The sequence below is a fragment of the Ochotona princeps genome, chromosome 10 (genome assembly GCF_030435755.1).
Source record: "Ochotona princeps isolate mOchPri1 chromosome 10, mOchPri1.hap1, whole genome shotgun sequence".
Taxonomy (NCBI): Eukaryota; Metazoa; Chordata; class Mammalia; order Lagomorpha; family Ochotonidae; genus Ochotona; species Ochotona princeps.
Genome location: NC_080841.1, coordinates 47,493,499 through 47,514,474, shown reverse-complemented (window position 1 = coordinate 47,514,474; position 20,976 = coordinate 47,493,499). Strand labels below are relative to the sequence as shown.

Genomic DNA, 20,976 nt, shown 5'->3' with positions numbered 1-20,976 from the left:
GCATGGTAGTCTAGTGCCGAAAGTCCTATCCTTACACGCACCAGGATCCCATATGGGCGCTGGTTCTAATCCCGGCAGCTCCACTTCCCATCCAGCTCCCTGCTTGTGGCCTGGGAAGGCAGTCGAGGACGGCCCAAAGCTTTGGGACCCTGCACCCGTGTGGGAGACCTGGAAGAGGTTCCTAGCTACTGGCTTCAGATTGGCTCAGCTCTGGCTGTTGCGACCGCTTGGCAAGTGAATCAGACGGAAGCTCTTCCTCTGTCTCCTCTTCTCTGTGTATCTGACTTTCCAATAAAAATAAAATAAATTTGAAAAAAAGAATAAGAACAGTGCTGGCTGCTGATGTTGAGAGAAGTGTAACCACTGTTGCCTGCTGCTGTCTCAGGGACATGCCTGCAAGGTGACAGTGGACTGGTGCTCTTTAGTTTTGAAGCACAGAATCAGACAGCGGTAAGACTCCTGTGGGGAGGGGAACAGCTACAAGCCTAGAACAATCATTTTCTCAAGCAAAAAGAAAAACTGCAAGAAGCTACACTAAACTCTCCTCGCTAAGAACCCAGATGTCACACAAAGGGGCAAAGTCAGCTAACAGTGAAGTTTAACAAAAATATCAAGCAGAAGTAGCACATAAGGTTCCTGCTATGTCTATTTGCACAGAAAGAGAAGTTAAAGTCTCAGCCTTAAAATCTGTCAATCACATATAGCACAGGAAGCAAACTGGGCCCGTGATTAAGATCTTTGATAACCTTTGCACTTGCATAGACCAGAGACCCTAGCAGGTGCCAAGAAAAAACACTAATTTTCAGAATCTATTAGTATTGTGGCTAAAGTTTTTAATTATCCAATTTTAAAAACAAGGTATTCTTTCATGGGATATTTTCTAGAATAGACCATATACCAGGCCACAGATCCAGCTTCAACAAATTTAACGTAACTGAAATCATATTTTTTCTCAGACCAAAAAGGAATAAAACTAGAAAGCAACAACAGGAATAATTAGAGCACTCAAAAATACTTAAAAATCACACAATGTGCTACTGAATGAGGAACAGGTCACTGAAGAGATTAAAGAAAAAATAAAAAACTTCCTTGAAATAAATGAAAATGGAAAGACCACATCAAAACCTATGGGGCATAGCAAAAACAGTATTAAGAGGAAAGTGCATGGTATGAAGGGCTTACACTTAAAAAGAGACAGAAATGCCTCAAATTAAAGATGTAATGATGCATCTGGAAGACTTTGAAAAATAAGATTCAAACCTCAAGTCAGCAGGAGGCAACAAATAATAAACATCATAACAAATACATGAAATTGAATCTACAAAAAAGTACAAAAGATCAACAAAAAGTTGGTTTTCTGAAAAGATAAGCAAAATGGATAAACCTCTAGTCAGAAAAAGAAAAGGAAAAACTCAATAAAATTAGATTAGCAAAAGGAGACATTACAACCAACACCACTGAAATTTAAATGACCGTAAGAAACTATGTAAGAAGAACTGTAAACTAAGAAATTCAAAAACCTTGAAGAAATGGATAAATTCCTTGATTCATACACCCTACCAAGAACATATCAAGAAGATACAGACAAATTAAATAAATCCATAAAAGCAATGGGACTGTAGCAGAAATCAAATCTTCCATCAAGGAAAAGGATTGTTTTACTACTGAATTCTACAAAACATCCAAAGAAAAACTCCAACACTTATCAGACTGAACAGAATGGAACTCTGCCACACTTTATCTTTGGAGCTAGCATGACTTTGATACCAAAACCAAAGAGAAAACATGAGAAGAAAACTACATATCTAAATGTTACACTGTTACAGTTTTAAAGGTCTATGATTACTTTAAAATCTGCTACATTTGGGTGAAATGGTCATTTTTCTATTAATTCACTGTTCATAGCCATTGCCTATATTCCCACTAAACTAAGATTTCTTTGCTTTTTTCTTGTTAAACTTCTTGTTTGGAGAAGTATTAAGTTTTTTACTATAATGTGAATCCAAAATACGTTATCTCTAAAGTTAAAAAGGAGAAAGAGGGAAGCTGCTTGGGAGGGGGGGAAAGAAGGAGGAGGGTCTGCCATTGTGTACTTAGACTTGTCTATACAAATCGCACTGAATCTCTTAAATAATTATTAAAATTAAAAAAACACTAAAAAATTAAGATTGGTTTGATCTGCATAGTTCAAATTAAAGAGGATAAAAGATTTCAGTAAGTTATTCATAATGACCCAAGAACTTAATCAAATGTAACAATTGGAACCTGGGACCCACCAAATTTATCTAGGCAATCCACGTGCTCATATAGCACCATTGGGAAGAAAGTTCCATGGCATAACGCTTTTTGCTTATTATTTTCTGCAGCTACAGACAATGAAGCCTTTGAAGCCCTCTATGAAATGCTAACATCATTGGTGATCCCAGGCTTTTGTGGTCATCCTAAGACAGGGTGAAGGATTCAACACAATCAATGCAATGTTTTAAGAGAAGATGTTTCAGACCTAGATTTGAATCACTTCTCTGATAATTATGAAGGTCAATCTCCTTCTTAACCTGGGCAAGGTACATTTTCATTGTATTTTCCTTGATCGTCCCTTGTAAAAACCTTCCTCATGCATGCAGACACTGTTGCTTCTCAGTGCTAAGAACATGAGATGCCATGCTGTCCTTTTTTTAAAGATTTTTTTTTCCATTGGAAAGGCAGATTTACAGTGAAGAGGAGAGACAGAGAGGAAACTCTTCCGTCCGATAATTCACTCCCCAGTGGCCAAAATGGCCAGAGCTGAGCCTATCCAAAGCCAGGAGCAGGAGCCTCTTCTAGGTCGCCTATGCGGATACAGGGTCCCAAGGCTTTGGGCCATCCTCAACTACTTTCCCAGGCCACAAGAATGCAGCTGGATGGGAAACGGGGCCACCGGGATTAGAACCGGCACCCATATGGGATCCCGCGTTCAAGGTAAGGACCCTAGCCACTTGGTTATTGCTCCGGGCCCTGGCTTGATGTCTTCGATCATGAATAATCACTTTATCGCTGAGTGGAGAAGAGACTAACCAGTTTCCATCTATACCATTTGTTGTCTGCTAACTGATAGATAGACGACCTCAAGTTTTGCTCTATAGTCCATTACATCTGAAGATGTCCATGAGCTTAACAACTTAATATGGCTTCCTATACAAAGTTTAGGACAAATCTTTGAAGGCAAAAACATAATTCAAGAAAAGTAAATCCTTTAATTCAGGGAGAAAATCCTTCAGCAAATTGAGATATTTGTAAGGATTTACAAGTGACACAGAAACAGGGAGAGAGATTTTCTATCCATTTATTCACTCGCCACACGGCTGCAACAACTGGGGCTGGAGCAGACCAAAGCCAGGTCCTAGAATTCCATCCAAGTCTCCCACATAGTTTAACACAGTCCTAAGCACTTCAGCCATCACCTGCCACCTTCCCAAGTACATTAGCAGGAAGCCGAATCAGGAGCAGAGCAGCTGGGAACAGAGCCAAAACTCTAAGGTAGGAGGCCAGTGTCAAAAATGGCACATACCCCACCACATCACAACAGCAGCTCCTGAAATATTTCTTAGTTAAAAGGGAAAATGCATTAGTTTAATCCATCAAGAGACTCTAATGAGTGGTATCTCATCAAAAGAGGACTCAAAACCAGTGCTTTGTCAACAGCACCATGATTTTCTCTAATATTTTAAGCTTAACTATATATTTGCTTTCACCTGTGTCTGGAGAAAGAAAATAATGAATAAATTTTCCTCAATATATAAACCTTTCATTTATCTCCAATATCAAAAATTTACCTAAATAATTTTTATATATTAAAAATTGTTAAAATTTCCAGTACATGTATCTTACAGTGCTACCATTTTGAAATGAAACCAAAACCCACTATGTATAGTAGTTTTAATGTTAGTTTATATGCTTTATATGGCTATAATTAGGATACACATGCATTCGTAAATAACATAACACATATCCTTAAACATAGTTAAATCCCCATCACATGTATTTCTGCCAAAATTTTCACACAATAAACACTATTAATACGGTCATTTAAAAAGTGTTACATAGATCATACAGTTATTGCCCAAAGAACTTTAAATGAAAGTTTTTATGTCAGAACGGCATTTTAAAATGACATAAAAAAGAAATCCATAACATTGAGAATGAATAGTTTGAAACAACTTCTTGCATAATTTGAAATGACCAGCAGAGGGCAGGACTAAAGATTTGGTGCTTCAATCCTGGTTTAGGAATGAGAAGAAATTTACAAAAGCAGCCTGAGCTCTATTTTTGACTGAAACATAGCACCTTACTTGCTATATTTGCTGAGCTTAGAGATATGCCAAGGTGAAGCTGAAATTTAATATACTATTTGACAGAAACTGAGAAAATTAAATCAGAATTAATGTTGCACCAAAACAATACAGTAGAAATGCTGAATTAACAGAATGGAATACTTTTACACTAATATGGTCTTTCTTATTTTGTAAGTACACATTAGGTACAATTAAAAACCTCACAAATCAAATCAGAAAAATGTGGTATTTGTATTGAACACAGAGCTATCAGCTCATAAAAAGTTATTAAAATTTTATAAAAATTTATAAAATTCTAAAACATAAAATTTATATATTCATAAATTTAAAATATATTACCTATTGTAATTTATAATTCATAAATTTAAATTATTAAAATTACTGAAAATTTATTTAAAAATTATAAAATTTTATAAAAATTAGCCCGTAAAAATAGCTTTATCCAGATATGCATACATAATAACTGCTTAGTCTAGAATATGTACCCAAAAGGGATTCCTAAATTTTTGGGTAAATATTACAGGGCTGTTTGAAAAGTGCAAATGACTATCTTAGTCTAAAACTTAACAGCCCATGACCTTAATATAGTTCAACTCCTTGTATGTCAGAAGTGCATTTCAAAAGAACATGCTGAAGAAATATCAATGTCAAATCCTGTGAGCTATCCCTATAGATATAGCAAATACTGAACAACATTGAGCATACTATTTTGTGTTTTAAAAAATAGGGTTTTATTCAGTTAAATATCTGAATTGAATACCTCCATTTCCAGCTCAAGAATTTTTTTTGCAAATAAAAACAATGAAAGAGTTAAACCAAGAACCTTCGCGTGAGAAATAAAGTGGTATTAATTCCACTTGAGATGCTGCTCATCACCTGCAGAGCTCAGCCGCCCAGTCAGCAGCACAGTTTCCCAATTACACAGGACAAGTTAGCCAAGAGCCCTAACGAGCATCCAGGGAACGCTTTCCGTCCTTCAGCTTAGCTCTCATAGTGCATCTCTCATTCGCTTGGCTGGAACTCTCGAGAATTCCAAGGTAGAGCAGCCTTTGAGTTACAGAAAGAAAACACACTCAGAGCAGTTTCCAAATCCAAACAGTGACTATTATTCAGAGAACACATTTTCTAGAGCAAGGCTTCCCCACACCTGGCTGCAGGGGAATGCGCATTCCCAGAGTCCACTCTCAGATCCAGTCAGCCGGATGTTTCCAGAAGTGCAGACCAAGAACTTGAGGAAGCTGCCTAAGGAACAAAGCAGGGTGGAGGAGAACAGCACAGGAAGAGGCTGCACACCCAGCCCGGAATGAACGGGAGACCCTGCAGACCTCACGTCAGAGCTGTGGCAGGATCCAAACCCGAGACCTTCTCTAGGAAACAAAAGATTTGACTGCTGTTTCAAGGTAAAGCAATTTGGGGACAGAGAAGCAGAACCATTTGAAGCCTACTGCAAGACACTACCAGAATCCAGACTCAAGACAAAAGTGGCTTGGACTAGAGGGCCAACAGAACAGAAGCCCAGAGATGGCAGTGAAAATATCGCATGTGGCATCAGCCTTCTTGGGTGGAAATGATCTCTGCTGCTTGCAAAACTGTGTTAACTTTAGGCAAATTACTCACCTTCCTATCAATGTCCACAGACAACATCAACTGAGTGAATTAGAATAAGTAAAGTAGTGACGTTAAACATGCAGCCAAGTGCCTGACCCTCAAGTAAAAGCTGAAGACCAAGGAATAGGATAAAAGAAATAAAAACCCTAGTAATTCTTTGAATCTCTTTCCCCACTCTTGGCACCAAAAGTGGATAGAGGAAGAGCAATGGATGCAATACATCCACATGGATGTAGGATCTAATTCCCCCCTTCCTTCCCCATCATCTTCCATCTTGCCTTCAGGTAAATATGTTCTACATTTAAGCGTGAAATCCATCTTCTATCAACATACTATTTTAAAAGACATACCCAATAGCAGTTGTGGAGTGAAACGGGGGCATAGTAGTGAGCAGAGCAAGTTCCTGAACATCATCAAGTCAAAACAGCCTACACTGAGGGAACTGGTTTTTTTCTAAGTGGCAGTCTAGGAAGGCCAAGTCTAAGTTTCACGCAGCACACCTGTGAGGCAGAATGCTGGCCCTGTTAGGCACCAAAACATGCCAGCTCTACGGTGTTCTGTCACTTGGAGCACAGGGTCTCAGAAACCATTTCCATTTCAGGTTCGGTTTCGAACACCCAGTTTTCTAAAGCTGAATGCCTTGGAAACCTTCACCACACCACTGCCGAGAAACCTCCACGCGCGGGCCCTGCTACTGGAAACCTTCACCACACCACTGCCGAGAAGCCTCCACGCGCAGGCCCTGCTGCACATGCCTTGAGGACACATCCCTCCTGTCCCGTAGTAGATGTACCTGGATCGCGCAAGTTTTCATGACTGCAATGAAACACCTAAAACTACACACAAAGGAAGGAGTTTGTTTTGGCTTACAGTTTCAGAAGGTCACAAGGTAAAACAATCCTGTGGGTCCAGCCACCTCAGGAGGGTGAAAGGTAGCAATACCCAATAGGGGACAGGTAGAGGAAGGCTCACCTGCAAGCTGGGAAGCAGAGAACCAACGCAGAGCGGACGCAGCTTTTATAAGTAAGCCTCCACTGACAATTACCGTGCCAATGCAGCCCACCTGCTTGACCTAAGGAAGGATTAGCCTCTCCTCCTAGCCATTATAATTGGGTCAAGTTTCAACCCTCTTAGTGCCAAGAACTTACAATGTATGGGGAATAAATGGGAATAAATATTTGCATGAGTTCAGGAACCAAATCCTCTTCAAACCATAGCACTAGGAAAAAATAAAGTTGATTTCAGAAAATATGCTATCAACATCACTTCATATATGCAAAACACAAAAAGAATACATTTAGAAATTCTTTTAAAAGATCTTAATTTGGGCCCAGTGTAGTAGCCTAGTGGTTAAACTCCTTGCCTTCCATGTGCTAGAATTCCATAGGGGCACCAGTTCTAATCCTGGCTGCCCCGATTCCCATCCAGCTCCCTGCTTGTGGTCTGGGAAAGCAGTCGAGGACGGCCCAGAGCCTTGGGACCCTGCACCCGTGTGGGAGACTTACAGGAAGCTCTAGGCTCCTGGCTTTGGACCAACTCAGCTTGGGCCATTGCAGCCATTTGGGGAGTGAATCAGCAGACAGAAGATATTTCTCTCTGTATCTCTTCTATCTGTATATCTGCCTTTCCAATATAAATAAGAAATAAACATTTTTTTAAAGTTCTTAGTTTGGCCAGAGTACTTTAAGAACAGTCATTGGTCACTTTTTTCGTACAGATATCCAGGCTATTAATACTAAGTTCTACTCCCATGGTCTGAGATTCTCCATGTCTGAGTCCCTACTGTTGTCTTAAATGTATTCTAATAAATTCTTTGAAAATCTCTTAAAATGTCCAGAATTCTTCAAAATACATTCACCTGACCCAGAATCATATAGTAAGTTTGTTAAAGAATAATGATTACTCAACTATGTTTAATGAATACAAAGGAACCCTAAGTAATCACTGACATTAGAAAAGTTAAAACCTATTTTAAATGGAAGAAATGTTTTTCTTTCTAAAAAATGTATTTATTTTTATTGAAAAGTCAGGCATACAGAGAGGAGGAGAGACAGAGAGCAAGATCTTCCATCCTCTGCTTCACTCCCCAAGTGGCCACAACAGCCAGAGTTGAGCAGATTTGAAGCCAGGAGCCAGGAGCCTCTTCTGGGTTTCTCATGCAGCGGGGTGGGGTGCAGGGTTCCAAGGTTTTGGGCTGTCCTTGACTGCTTTCCTAGACCACAAGCAGGGAGCTGGATGGGAAGCTCCCTGGATGGGACATGAGCTGGCGGCCATATGGATCCTGGTGAATGCAAGGTGAGGACTTCAGCCACTAGGCTATCACGTTGGGCCCGGAAAGTTTCTTTGTACAAAGGAGGCAGTGTGGAATCTGCATCTTGACATCCTGGGGAACGCTGCCACCTGAGACACTGGCATCCTACATGGACAGTCATTTCCTGATGGCTCTACTTCCAAACAGCTCCCTCCAAATTGGCTCAAGTTTTAGGCTCCTGCCATCCACTTGGGAGACCCAGATGAAGCTTCTGGCTCTGAACCTTAGCCTGGCTCAACCCTGCTGTTATGATCATTTGGGGAGTGAACCAGCAGATGGAAGATACAATTCTTCCTGTCTCTCCTTCTGTGATTCTTTCAAATGTATAAATGAATCTTTTTTTTTTTTTCTTGTTAAAGAACAGGAAACAATGTAGCATGGGGAAGAAGAAAACTGAGCTGAGTATCAGGAGACTAAGATTCTAGCTCTGGCGATTGTGCCACAGCACAGGTTAGCAACTTCCTGCAGCTCTGCAGCCACTATGGGCCCAGTAGGAGTCCGGGCTGTGCCTCTTCCAATCTGGCTCTCTTCTGGGGACTTAGTAAGGCAGCAGAGAACAGCCCAAGTGCTTAGGCCGGCCACCCATCTGAGCCCCAGAAGCAGCTCCGGGCCTCAGCCTGGATGTTGGTCCCTGGAAGCTGCAGCCATTTGGGGAGTATACCAAGAGATGGAAGCTCCCTGTCTCCCCTCATCTTTCTCTCTCTGTAACTCTGCCTTTCAAATAAATACATCTTAAAGAAAAGTTTCTTGTTCTGCAGAAGCAATGTTGACCACATCGAAGTCTCTCCACCTTTCTATTTGAGTACCCAGCTTTGTTCATTTGAGAGAATTAAGCTAAATTGAAAGATTTTAGAGGCTTACCCAGTTGTGACATATTTTTCTGTCACAGAATCAAAAACGCCAAGAAACACACTGTATAGACACATAGCATGAAAACAGTGAAGGCAAGAGAATTCTTCCCCAGCCTGGAACCATACTGATGGTGTGTAGCACGGAATTTCACAAACCAGCAATTTCTGCTAAATAAGAGAGGCAGGAAAGCACTTCAGCTGGAAGTTGCTGTGCATCAGCTGTTCTACATGTAACATTCTGTCAAAAAAAAATCAGAAAATGAAAGTACGGAGCTCAAAAAGAACGTCACTTCCCAGAAAACAACAGGCCCCCGCAGTCACTTCACTGAACGTGCACTCGATGTGAGAACTAGTTTTATTCTTCAGCAAAACATAGGTGTGTGTGAATGCAATATAGCCGGAACTGAGAAAGCGTAGTTGAGAACAGGAAAGAAGGACTACCATTTTCCTGCACTTCAGTTGCTCTTGTGAATTAGTGAGAAGTGTCCAGTCAAAGCCTCTCCCAAAGCTTCAATGTGTTAACACTGACAAGGTGTTTAGGACACAGCCTGGTGCATAGTAAGTTTAGGTGGTTTTAAACGGTGATCATTATTTAAAAACAAAAAGGCACAGTGCCAGGAATTGATAAGGCCCTGCAAACTAGTCACAGACTGGAACAGGAACCACACTTACGTCTACAAAACACGACAGAGCAAGGGAGAGGGGAGTGGGCCCAGGTCTGTGCTGCGCCCTGCCGGGTTCCTTCAGTACTCCTCCAGGAAGCAGCACTTCAGCAGCCTCAGCTGCAGGCACTGCTCAGCCCAGGGAGGGTTTCCCACCACGCAGCTGCAGACTGGAACAGTTCTACCTGCTGAGGGCTCAACACAACCCCCTGCTGACCGGAGCGTCCTCAACTACAAATCCCTTTGGACCCCAGCAATTTGGTGCCTTTTTGTAGCCAAATAAATCTTTTAAAAATGTCCATACCATTTCTCATTTACTGGTGAATATTTATTCAAGAGATCTAAATTTGAAGCCTGTAGCAAAGCTTCCCTTGACACAAAAATTTTGTCAATCTTAAATATCTACCTGTCTGAATTTTCATGAATTCCTGTATCACAAGGGTAACTGTTTTCTATACACTGGCAGCTGCATACAGTAAAATACCAAATATTTTTTAAAAAGTGTGAGGAAGTGAATGTAACAACAAAAATAGAATTATGACTCCAGGTCACACTTGGTCAAGGTTTCTACTCCAAATTCCTGCTTAAAAAAAAACAAGACTAAGATACAAATACAACCACCTATCTTCTATCTGTAGTCACTGCAAATCTATCTCCTTTTTCTTTGTAAATTGATATAATTCATTCCATGCATGAAACATCCTTCTATATTCATTAATTTGTCACCATCAATTAAATGGCCCCTTCTAAAACAGAGTCCAAAATAAAGTCTACCCTTCGTGCTAATTCTGCATGACACCACTGTCCTGGGTACAAAGCCAGCCCATATCATCATCTCACCATTACCCTGTCTCAGCCAGTGGTGTATGTAACTGACAACTCTATCAAAGAAATCCTGTTGGTGTGTTAATCATATCTGTAGGTACCCTGTGTGAATCGCCTCATCCTCCAGGCCCTGAGAATCTTATCCCCATAAGGTTTCTAATTCATCCCCTCTGGTCTTGTCTTCTGACTACAGCTCACATATCCAGCCAGGTGTCTGCCAACCTCACTAGCCTTCAGATGCATCTACATGAGCAAAATGTCTACCTGAAATTCAGTGTTTTGCCTCTGCTGAACCCATCAGTAGGACATAGCAAATAAGCAACCATTATCTTCTTCTACAGCTGACGCTGCTCTATTCGGCTTTTACTCCTGTTTTTTGTGATTTCCAAAAATTCACTTTGCAATGTTTAAACGTCCATCTCCACATATCCCTCTGCACCTTATTTAGATGGTGACAAGTCCTGACGGAGGACAGAAAAGTCAGGCAACATCCTCTCACCAATCATTAATCTCAAAAGGTCATTTGTGCCAGTCCTTTCCTTTCTGCCTGTTTACACACCCGAGTGTTCCCAGTCTTGAGCCAGGCCAATGTCCCACCTGTTTATCACATTTTAGCTCTCCTGGAGTTTCAGGAACCCATGCCAACAATTACTCTGTCCTCAGTCATCAACATTTCCTTCTATTGGAATCCCTCCTGCTGGCACCTAAATAAATTGCAAATATTTTCATGCTTCAAAAAAAGGAAGAAAAGAAGTTCACCTTCTCCATTCATATACCACCCTGATGTTTTTTCCCTTTCTTCTAACATCAAAAGCTAATCATCTCTCTGTTTTACCTCCAACTCCATCTCATCAACATATTTGCCATTTTTCTTGATAACACCTGCTGACATCTGCACGCTGTCCTCAGTCATACACTAAAGTTCTTCTCTACAAGGTTATTAGCAGCAGATTTCACTAAAATTAATGACAGTTTTTCAATCTTTTTTTTTTAAGATTTATTCATTTCTATTACAGCCAGATATACACAGAGGAGGAGAGACAGAGAGGAAGATCCTCCGCCCGATGATTCACTCCCCAAGTGAGCCGCAACGGCCGGTGCGCGCCGATCCAATGCCGGGAACCTGGAACCTCCTCCGGGTCTCCCACGCGGGTGCAGTGTCCCAAAGCTTTGGGCCTTCCTCGACTGCTTTCCCAGGCCACAAGCAGGGAGCTGGATGGGAAGTGGAGCTTCTGGGATTAGAACCAGTGCCCATATGGGATCCCGGGGCTTTCAAGGCGAGGACTTTAGCCGCTAGGCCACGCCGCCGGGCCCCAGTTTTTCAATCTTAATCATATTTGGTTTCTTGATGATAAACATCATTACTCGATACTCATTTTTAATTACTTTTCCCAATTCTTATTTTTTCCTTACAAATATTCCCCCTTGACGATACCATCAATGCTTATCTATGAAAGGGTGTCAGGTTCTGTCTCATCCTGTTCTGTGAGCACAGCTTCATGTGTACTGTGAGGATTCTTCAGTTAAAAAAAATCAACTGCATTTTTGTATATATTTAAATAGATAACTTCTCGTTTATTAAGCCCCAGTTTGACCTAACTGTCCTTAGCTGACTCTCCCCCTGTATTTTGCATACAACAAATAGTATCACTCCTTGTTGCCCAAGTAAAAATCTGGGCCTGTCGGCTTTCTTCATAATATTTGTACAACCCATCAAAGTCCCAAGTTTCTCTTTGGTTCCCTTTGAAATAGTTCTTTTCAAACTATGTTCCACAGGCCAGCATTACCAGCACTACCGGAGAACTAGTTAAAAAGCAAGTACTCCAGTCTCACCCAGACTCACTGAGTCAAAAACTCTTAAGATTGGAACCTACTCATTTGTGTATTAACAAGCCTTCCAAACAATTCTAACGCCCATTAGAATTTGAAATTAGCATTTTTAATGATACTAGTAAAATTGATAGAACCTGCCCCTTTTCACCCCAAATTACTTTCAAAATAAGTAAGAGCGTTTTTAGCTATTACAATAATACACATACGTAAAAGAATTTAACACATGCAATTTGAAAAAGGAAAAAGTAGATTTCTTGTGTGAGTGAAACCCACTGGATTTTCTGAAGTCTTTTAGAAGAAGAATATATAATGCAACCACATTAAAAACTCTTCTACTACCTAAATCCACTTCTAGATTGCTGCAACAGTGTCCCAAGTATTTAAACTTCCAATCCACACCCACAGACACCTCTTATCCAGATGCCTTCCGAAATGGCATTGGGATCACCAAGGATCTTAAAATGCCTCTTCTACCAGCTATTCCATATAGCTATATTATTATTATTAGATGTCAATTAAAAGAATGTGTAAGTATAGTCCCCTTTAAAATAGTAGAGAGGAACTTTAAGTAACTTGGAATTAACTTAACCAAAGATGTGGAAGACAGACCTCTATAATGAAAACTATAGAACACTAAAAAACAAAAAAAGAAATAGAAGACATTAAAAGATGGAGACGATCCATTTGTGGTTCACAAGCATGATGATCAGGTTGATACATGTGGTTGTGTGACATGTGCCTCCCTCCAAACCTTGTTACAACATTGGCACATTACCCTTCTGATGTGGGAAAAAAGATGAAGAAACCATGTTCTTGGATTGGCAGGATCAACATATTCAAAATTTCCATATTACCAAAAGCAACATACAGCTTATATTATATATGTTATATATAATATATTATATTACATAGATTATATAATGTGATCCTAATCAAAATCCCAACAACATTCTTCTCAGAAATAGAAAAGATCATATAAAACTTCATCTGGAAACATAAGGAGGCACAAACAGCCAAAGTTATCCTGAAGAATAAAAATAAGGCTAGAAAATTATAATTCCAGACCTCAAGACACTACAGAGCAGTTGTCATCAAAACAATCTGGCACTGGTACAGAAACAGAGAAGATCAATGGAACAGAATTGTCACAGCAGAGGTGAGCCCACACATGTACAGCCAACTGGTTTTTTATAAGAAATTTGAACATAATCCAGGGGAAAAGTCTGGTCTCCAACAAATAGTATTGGGACATTTAGATATCAGCCTGCAAAAATAATAAGCAAGACCCCTACCTGTCACCTTATAGAAAAATCAGCTCTAAATGGATCAAAGACCTAAATCTGCTCCCAGAAACCATCAAACTATTAGAGAAAAACAAGGGAAACACATGGAACAGTGGAAATGCTGCCAATTTGACAACTTTCCATAAAGTGGTTAAGAATAGATACTACAGTCCTAGACTATGGATTCCAGTCCCATTTATTCTACTGGCTTCAGAGTTTAGAACATTGATCCAAGGTCACATCAAAATTTCATATTCAATGAAATTTTGTCTCAATTAAATGAGATTAATTCATCAAGCATTTATAGTAAACAGCAGATGCTAAGTAACTAAAAGAAGATTACTATTTCTAATTATTGCCACTCAATTTATCACAGATCACGGCATAGTCACTTAACAGGAGAATCTACTAAGTGAATTGTTTTGAATGATCACGAGCTGCCAACATTTCATATTTTTGAAGGAGAGATGGAGGATGGAATGGAATATGAATTTACTCAGAATTAATTGGCTTGGGAATTGAGTCTCTATTGAATCTCTGCTTCTGGGCTCACTGCCATCCTCCTCTCAATCTGTTTACTACTCGTGCTTTTATTGCTGTAATCACCACATTCTTGTCCTAGTCCTGGCTCCCTCAGATCATTCTGGATGGAGTGCAATGGGAACGGAGGAGGAAATGCTGTGAGCACTTGGTGAAGCTGTGTGGTCATGACCATTCCAGAGGGACCACACATCTTCCCTGGTGCTGTCTGTAGGCATTTTACAGCCAGAGAGTGGCATATGATAACTCTTTGTGTAAGTGTGTGAATGTCTTCATGTACAATACATGCATACCTATGCACATAGCATTAATGAATGAAAGGTGCTACTTTCAAGTACACTCCACCAAACAATAGGGTTTTCTCCATTGCATCCCAAATTCCCGACATAGAAGAGTCAAAAAGGGCTAGAAGACAGTTGGCTACACAAGTTTGTTCTTCTTTTTCAGTAAGCTCTGAAATATGTGATAACTTCATTTTTCTTGGTCAGATAACTCTCACAGGAAAACAATCCATAAATATAAACAAAAAGTACTATTCTTCGTTTTCTACAAGGAAGATTTATCCACATTTTGGTTCCAAAATACACTTACTTCTTAAAGAATGTAAGTGGATAAATATTAAGAGATTCCAACATTTTTTCTTTCTTTGAATGTTACACACTTTCATAATTTTTAAAGATATACTTGAAAAAAAATTTATCCTGAACTCATAACTTTTTTTGCTAAAAAAATTGCTACTGTGGTATTAAACTGTGATCCCAAGGCTCATAATCAATTTTCTATAAAGTAGAAAGGTTTTGGTATATTTTTAAATGTGTTGTTTCTGTAAATACTATCACTTTTAAGTGGTCTCTGTGTCCTTTCCTTTTATCCCTAAAATTTATATAACTTTTTTCCAGAACAATTTACACTAAGTGGATGCATGCCCAGATCCTGCAATAATCAGTGCACAATATTTCACTCATGTGTTTAAGAGAGTTATTTTTAAATATATTTTGACCTCATTAATGTAAGCATACCTGGGAAGTGCTTGTTTTTCTGATTTGGTATGTAATTTAATAAATTGTAAAGTGTGTTTCTTTTTCTCTCTTCTATTTCAGAAAGCAAAATAAGTAGATTTTTCCTCCCATTAAGCTCAATTTAGGTATATTACTATAAAGGGAGTAATGTTGATTCTTGTTATTTCTCTCAGCACAAGGTTTTCTGAGTTTACAGGAAGCACTATCAGCACATAATTAAGGATTTTAGAGAGTTACCTGACAATAAAGTTAACTGAAGTTTCTAAAACTTTGGAAGCAAATTCATGGCAATCACACTTTCTAAGGCACTGGCATATTTTTTCTCGTTATTTGTTTTTCCTCATTTAAGGGGATTATGGTGTTTCAGATATCCATTTTGGCTTTCACAACAAACACCCATTTGGCAAAAGTGAGTCAGAATTCATTTTGAACTTGTAGGACAGATTTATTAAAATGGATGACTCAGCCCAATTCTGTGGAGATTTTCTTATCCTTCTGCATTTGCACTGCCGGTTAATGAGCTCTATAACTGCGATCTGCATTTCCTATGGCCTTCCATTCCTCATCCCTCAGGTCAACAGAAGCTGAGATTTGGGGATACCTGACAAAGTGAAGTGACCTCATACCGAGGAAACACCACCCTAAGCAGGACCTCACGAGGACTTGTTATTCTGCTCAGTATTAATAAACAGTGTAAATCCAAAAGATTCATTGCCTATTACAAGTTTACTTATTCATCTACATGAAATGCATGGTAGCAGAGCAGTGACAAAATGACAGACAAAATGGATTTTCCATCCACTGGCTCATTTCCCACGTGCCTGCAATAGCTAGGAAACAGCATATCAAACACAGGATCCGGAAACTCCACCCAGGTCTCCCACACAGACAGCAAGAGCCCATGCCTTTGAACCATCATCTGCTGCCTCCCAGGGTGCAATTACCAAAAAAGCTGCATCAGACTCAAAGGGTCCAGGAGTTTAACAAACACGCCAATATAGCATGTAGGTGACCCAAGTGGTGACTTAACCTAACACACCACAACAGCTACTCCTTAAGCATTGCTTATTATCATCTGGATCAGGAGTTTGCCTGAACACCTGCTCCCAGAGGGTTATGTTACAAACACCAAAACATTTATCACACACACACACACACACACACACACACACACACCCCATATATACTGTGTGTGTTTACATACTGTGCTTCCATTCCACTCAGCAGTTTCCTAATGTAAACTCCAGAAATACTTTAATAAGCTGTGCTCATGTATACCTACATGCCTTTGAATGTGCTTCCTAGTATGTAGACAGCTTTCTTTATTCCTACAACCTGCAGCAAACTCTTGTTCATGCTCAGGTCTTGTTCCAGTGTATCCTGAGCTACTAAAGAGACCCAGTTAGTTCTTCCCCTTTTCTTCCACTGCACATATCTCCAATGGGACCCACACATTATGACCCACAGTGACATTTCACATACATTCAACACTCTGTGTTATGCAAGCTGCTTTCCCAATACTCAGAAATTGCTGTTACTCCTCATTTTCTAGAAGACACAGCATACTTTGTGAATTTAAGCCATCTACTTAAGTTGACATATTAAGTGGAATATCCCCAAAGAGTTTCTTCTAGTCCATATCTTTTGTGTGTCCTTAGTCAGAGAGGTAGACCAGGAAGAGAGGAGATTAAAACAAACACTGAAGATTTAATTAAACATCAAGGGTATCATCCAAATAGGAGGGAATCAGCAGTTTTCTTTAGTATTAAGGAATCCCATTAAGTAGTTGAACACTCAGATAATAAGAATATGATGATGGGGGAAAACACATGTTTACTCTTTGCCCCAAAATATTAAAAACCAATCAAACCTATGTTGAGCTGGGGTGGAGCTCCCTGAAGAATTGAATAAAAGCAAATGTAAACTAAACTAAATAGGCTGTACTTTAGAAAGAATAACATTGTTCTATTAAAAACATGGTCCATTTGAATTTTATCTAAGGAACATGTTTGTTTGAGTAACCTGGGGGCTGTGATATTGAGATACTGGGACATTGGGAAGGAAATGAAATCAGCATACCACTTGCCCCTCTACTGCAATAATTTCATGGTTTTCTTTGCTTTTCAACTTTCAGAATAAATCTATAGATTAACTCTCAGAATAAACCCATCCTCAAAGTATATCCTAAAGATATCTGTAGAGGGGGTTGTTTCATGGCTCAACAGGCTAATCTACCTGCAAGTGTTGGGATCCCATATGGGCACAGGTTCGTGTCACAGCTGCACCAGTTCTAATCCAGCTCCCTGCTTATGGCTTGGGAAAGCAATGGAGGATGGATCAAGTTCTCGGGACCCTGCACCCACATGTGAGACTCTGCCTTTCTAATGAAAATAAATAAATTTTTAAAAAAAGAAAATATATCTGTATAAGAGGTAGATGGAGTTCACAATGTGTGGAGACAATTACAGGACCAAAAGCCTCATTTTACAAGTCTGGAAGGATGGCAAAGTTGGTTTGAAGTTGATGGGCCAGCAGTTAAAACTTTCAAGAATGTATATAAAATTCAAAGAAAAATTACTAAAGCAAAACTAGAAACATCCATACTAATTCCACTGGAAGGCTTGTGAAGAAAGGATTCTAAGTGAGCTAAATCCTCACTGGTGACAGCCAGAAGGAATGACAATGCTAATAAAAACACCAGAGCATGTCAAGTGCTCCAAGCCACCAGAGCTAAACAAAACAGGAGGTAACACTGGGCAGCAGCCCTGTAAGCAGGAGGCCCAGGGGAGGAGCAGGGCCTGCTGCTTGCCAGGCTTGCCTGCTCTTCAACTAAGCACATACAGAACTTGTGAGCTTTTTATAGCTCATTCAAACTTTAAAAAAATTAAGGGAAGTTGAGAAATGCGAGTTAAGTAAAGCTAAGAAATACGGTTTTTCTGTTTTGATTTACATTTATCACCCTCAGTATGAGTGAATGCAATGCGATCCACCTGGCTGATGGAAAAGATGTCAACTAATGGCAGCAGAATGAAGACACTAGCACACACCTACCAATATTAGCAAATCAGACAAAACCAAAGGAAAGTCCAGCCTGCAAAAACGTGCATCCCCTAGGTATGTATTTAAGATCACTCCATGATATGTAAAAACATCCTCTGAAAGACCAACTCATAAAGGATTAGTTAGGGCCCGGCAACGTGGCCTAGCGGCTAAGGTCCTCGCCTTGAACGCCCCGGGATCCCATATGGGCGCCGGTTCTGGTCCCGGCAGCTCCACTTCCCATCCAGTTCCCTGCTTGTGGCCTGGGAAAGCAGTCGAGGACGGCCCAAAGCTTTGGGACCCTGCACCCGCGTGGGAGACCCGGAAGAGGTTCCAGGTTCCCGGCTTCGGATCGGCGCGCATTGGCCCGGTGCGGCTCACTTGGGGAGTGAAACATCGGATGGAAGATCTTTCTCTCTGTCTCTCCTCCTCTCTGTATATCTGACTTTGTAATAAAATAAATAATTCTTTAAAAAAAAAGTAAAGGATTACTTAGTGATTACCACAGCTAAATGTGTGGACCACATAAGTTTGCTTGAGATTTTGGGCTATAAACAGACAGTGTGATATCTGACATAAACAGATCCTAGAAAACTTGCTCTCTGTTCATTAACAAATATATAAGTGTGGCTGATTGAAAAACAGCTCAGATGAGCTGACCCAGAAAAGGAAATCTCACTATTAATAAAGGCACTCAGAGGACAAGCAGTCTTAAAGGGACCATATGCTGGACCTGTTCTTACAAAATGACTTCCATCCACACCTAGCAGGCAGGGACCCTGGCCTAAGTGTCAGCAACAGGCTCGGGATAGATAGCCCTCATCCACTGTGCTGAGTGGCCTAAAAGTTCAAAAATGCAAAGAATCTCATATTGACACATGTTTCATTATTTCTAATGAATGGAAAATGATAAAGAAAAATTTCCTCCTCGTTCATAAGAAGGATAATCATAATGGGGGCAAGCAGAAATCAAACATCTTTCCTCAAGCCACACACATACACACACACACCTTACAATGCACAACCTATAACCTACAACCAAGCTTAACATTCCTTTAAACAGCATTGCTACCATTGCAAAAGCTCTAGATTAGAATTTCATTTGAAATACAACACACACACAAACACAAACACTCAGAGGAAACTGTGAAGACAGAGAATTTTTAAAAGTTGTATTTCTGGTTCCCCATAATAGAGGTAAAAGAGACAAATAGACAAAATTATTAAGCCCTTTAAAAAGTGCAATCTTGGGTCTTGCCTGAGACAGTAGCCTAGTGGGTAAAGTCCTTGCCCCGCATGTGCCGGGATCCCAAATGAGTGCTGGTTCATGTCCCAGCTGCCCTACTTCCATCCAGCTCCCTGCTTGTGGCCTGAGAAAGCAGTAGAACATCAATGGCCCAAAGCCTTGGGAACCTGCACCCACACAGGAGACCCAGAAAAGCTCCTAGGTTAGAATCAGCTCAACTCTGGCTGTTGAGGCCTCTTGGGGAGTGAAACAGTAGATGGAAGAGCTTTCTCTCTGTCTCCTTCTCTCTATAAATCTGATTTCCTAATAAAAATAAATAAATCTTTAAAAATAAATAAATTTTGCATTTTTACTTATTTGTATTAGGAGAGCCAGTATTACTCCTTTTCACATCTACAATAATTTGAGGTTTCAGGGCCCTAATTTGGATTGGCTAACAGATTCTACACCGTTCCACTCAGTAAAAGGCAGAGCTAATGTATTTTAGTCTTGCTACATGTGTGCATGTGTGTTTTAAATAAATAGTATTTTATCTGATAAAGGTTTACATAAAGTATGCCACTAGTTAGGCCTTATAATATTTTCTCCTGAAAATGGACCTATGTTTTCAATCTCAATAAATGGCATTACCATTTACCCAGCTATTTTAAGCCAATTACCAAGAAACCATTCTGATTTCCTCTTTTTTGTTTCATCCATGCCTCATCCACCAAAAGTCCTGGCACCTCTATGTCCAGAATTATTTCCAATTCACTGAAAGTTCACCTTCTTCCCCAATTCCACCCCATGCTTTTGTCACCATCTCTCGCATTTTTTAAAAGATGTATTTAATTTTATTTGAAAAGCAGATTTACAGAGAGCAGGACAGATAAAGAGGTATCTTTGATCTGCTGGTTCACTCTACAAATGACTGCAAAGGGGCCCGGCAACGTGGCCTAGCGGCTAAGGTCCTCACCTTGAATGCCCCGGGATCCCATATGGGCGCCGGTTCTAATCCCGGAAGCTCCACTTCCCATCCAGCTCCCTGCTTGTGGCCTGGGAAAGCAGTTGAGGATGGCCCAAAGCTTTGGGACCCTGCACCCGCGTGGGAGACCTGGAGGAAGAGGTTCCTGGTTCCTGGTATCGGATCGGCGCGCACCGGCCCGTTGAGGCTCACTTGGGGAGTGAATCATTGGACGGAAGATCTTCCTCTCTGTCTCTTCTCCTCTGTGTATATCTGGCTGTAATAAAATGAATAAATCTTTAAAAAAAAAAAAAAATGACTGCAAAGGCCAGAGCTAGGCTGGTCCAAAGACAGGAACCTGAAACTTCTTCAGGGTCTCCATGTGGCTGCAGGGCCCCAAGGATTGGGCCATCTGTCATTGCATTCACAGGCACATCTGCAAGGAACTGGATCATAAGTGGAACAGCCAGGACTAGAACTAGCAT

The 20,976-nt window shown here is 40.3% G+C and overlaps 1 protein-coding gene and 1 non-coding gene across 2 annotated transcripts in view; one reads left to right on the top strand and one right to left on the bottom strand.

Annotated features, from left to right (window-relative positions):
* FMN2 (formin 2) overlaps positions 1–20,976 on the bottom strand; it is a 293,706-nt gene that overhangs the window by 241,099 nt on the left and 31,631 nt on the right. The window lies entirely within an intron of this gene.
* On the top strand, positions 13,100–13,206 carry LOC118759182 (small nucleolar RNA U13). The gene has a single exon (XR_004996027.1). It is a non-coding gene; the product is annotated as a small nucleolar RNA U13 (small nucleolar RNA).